Below are 3,197 nucleotides of genomic sequence, written 5' to 3' on the forward strand. Positions count from 1 at the left end.
TATCAATAAAAATCTTCACTTGACAAGTAAGTACCTTTATATTTATGTCTGAATCTACTATTAAAATCACTTCATTCTACAAGGAGAGCAGTAAGTTGGTCGGGTCATCAAATTTCCTTGCATGAAAGAAGAGGACAAATTTGATCCTTATAGAAATTGAAGTCATTAGACATGTAAAGGGTTCAATAATTGTACCACCAAAGGAAGAAGCTCAAGCTCTAGCGAAGTATATGAAATGGGAAATAAGGGCTCAAAGAATCCTTATCGAATCAATCAAGGAGACTCTCTCATCCCGTATGTAGCAAAATTGGAAAATTCAAATGACATCTATGACAAACTGGTAGAATTATTCTCGTAAGCACTGTAGGAGAAGTGATATCTTTGAGAACCGAGCTATATAAGATGAAGGTATCAAAGGAAGAAGGGATAGCCTCATATCTTATGAGGGTGTCACAAATACGAGACCAACTGCAAGAGTTGGGGGAAATAATGTTCGACAAAGTGATGACCACCGTGGTGCATCGTGGTGCTCAATGCACTACCTGATTGGGCAACTTTGTATCAAGTATCTATGGAAAGAAGGAAGCTACCCCATTTAGTGAACTATGGTCATTGTGTAAGATTGAAGAAACTAGGTTGAAGGCAAAAAGCGATGTAGGACCAAGCGAACAAGTTCAAGCATTTACTGCCATGGCTAGGAGAAAAGGAAAGTTTGGGAAGTTTGGTCCTCAGAAAAAGAAGAAGATTGATATGTCAAAGATCCAATGCTATGGCTGTCAGGAATATGGGCATTTCAAGAGAGATTGTCCGAAACTCAAGAAGGACAACAAGAAAAGGAAAGAAAGAATTGAAGCCCATATCACCAAAGTAGAAGAACTCGATGAGAAGAAAAAGAAAGAAGGGATAGATCTTCACTATCAAGGTCTCTCTACTATGGTTAAATGACCTCTACTATGGTTAAACATTGCTATTAGATGGGAAGCGTTGTAACTATGATAGGATGCATCATGTTAGAAAATGGCATCATATTAGAAGTATATGATTAAAGCAAGAGCTCATGATATCATTATAGAAGCTTGAAATCGCTGAAGTAGAAGTCTACATGGATGTATCAATCATCATAGAAAGGAAGTAGCTCTTGGTAACCTCATTGAAAGCATGAGTAGTATATATGGCTGAAAGAAAGTCATCTAGCATGATAGAAGATAAAAATAATTCATCATACATCATCATCATTAGAAAGGAGCATTTGCAGTATGAGGATAATCAAGATCCTTTGTTGGAATCTTCATTAGAAGGTTCACCTTTACTTGGAAGAAGCAAGTGTTTCGCTGATCATTCCACCTTGTGTGAAATGCATTGTTTAGAAGGATGATGGTATGCGTGCAACATGTCAAAATGGCTAAAAAACTTTCAAAGCTAGGAAAGGATGTTGTCAAAGGAAGTCTAGATGACCAAAAGGAGAAAAGAGGTATGCATATATTTGATAGATTAAGTCATGTCATCATATAGTTGTAGATAACATGGGTAAATGCTCTAACTCATGAACATGATCGAAGAATAAGAATCTCTTCCTTTGGAAAGATGCATGAAGGCATATGTTTTGAACTAGTCGACATATTTAAAAGATGAAATCAACATAATATGTCCTCATATGGAATATGAGGTGGTTGACAAAGACAAAGGAACTATGTATGGAAGTTCCCGAGAACAATATGTGAAGAAAGGAAGAGAAGTTCGTGAGAAATGCAACTATAAGATAAGATAAGTGATCAACATTCGATAACTAAAAGAATTGGCCAAGACATCTCCATGGAGAAGGCATGAAGACTGAAATAAAGTCTGTAAAGGAAGGAGACCCTTGACATTGAATATTTTGGAGATGTGTTTATGAATGTGCAAGATGTTGATGTTGCAAGCATGCAGATGTCATGATGAAAGGCCATCATAAAAGTTTAACTTTGATTTGATGTTCATTTTGATTTTTGAACAACATTTGGTTGGGTTGAAACATGGCTACCGAAAGAGAGTTGTAGATATCACCCACGACCAAGAATGGATGAAAGATCCTGAAAGTAACATGACTTGGTAAAGGTAGTTAGATGAAGAAAAGCCAAGTGTGGACTAGAAGATCACTTTCTGATAAAGAAAAGGATGACATGATTGATATGGTTCATGAAGGAAAGTGATGGATGGCCGATGCCCTATGAAGAAAACCTAGAAGATAAAGGCTCCATAATGATGAAGATGAAATCATGACATCGAAAGGATGAGTTCTACAAGCAGTTGAAGGTACCATGATCTCCACCAAAGAGCACAGAGATGTTGTTGGAAACAAGTCCCTAGTTAAGAGGGAGCTTGGAATCAAGTCCTTAGTTAAGAGGGAGCTTGGACAAGTCCCTGGATAAGAGGGAGCTTCGACAAGTCCCTGGATAAGAGGGAGCTTGGATATATTCATTTTATAGGGATGACTATATCTTCCCTAATTGAGAGGGAAGATAGACACGCCATTCTTGTCTGCATATTGTGAAGAAAGAATGGAGGATTGGTTAAGCATTTGCGATTGGTTCCGATACTCTTTGAGGATGTGGTAGGGCATCTAAGATGTAAGAGTAGTCGAAGAGGAAATTCCTTGAGGATGTGTTATTCCATGATATGAATGGTCCTAAAAGGACATACCCTGTGAACACCTGGCTGGGGTATGTGCCTTGAGAGACAATGATGATGGTGTCTGTCAATCATTGGTCTTGCTAGCATTGTGCTTTGATCTTGTGGAGAGATAGAGTTATTAGTCAAGGTCTTGCTATGTGACGATTTTGGTTGGTATGATGAGTTGCTCTGGCATAAGCTAAGGAAGTAGCTTATGAGATGGCTTACCAATCTGACTCTTCTTATGAGAATTCTTCAGTTTGAGAATGTCCAAGTACCTTGTATGGATTATGAATACCTCCCTAGTTAAGAGGGAGTGTTGAAATATGTAACTAGGTTTGGTCTTCATAATGACACATGTAATCATGATTTTATGTATTTGATGTAAAGAGAAAAATAAATTTATTATTGTCATTCTTAAGGCATGGGTTTCATGCTCAGGGGAAATTTGTTTTTAGGTCAAGCACCCATTGTGTGCTTCTAGGGTTGGTCATTGAATCTACAAGTCAATTGAGTCTTTATCATGTATGGAAGACCCTTTTGGGCAT

The sequence above is a fragment of the Pinus tabuliformis genome, chromosome Q, assembly GCF_031772625.1.
Source record: "Pinus tabuliformis cultivar Carrire ecotype Pingquan chromosome Q, CPIR1, whole genome shotgun sequence".
NCBI classification, from domain to species: Eukaryota; Viridiplantae; Streptophyta; class Pinopsida; order Pinales; family Pinaceae; genus Pinus; species Pinus tabuliformis.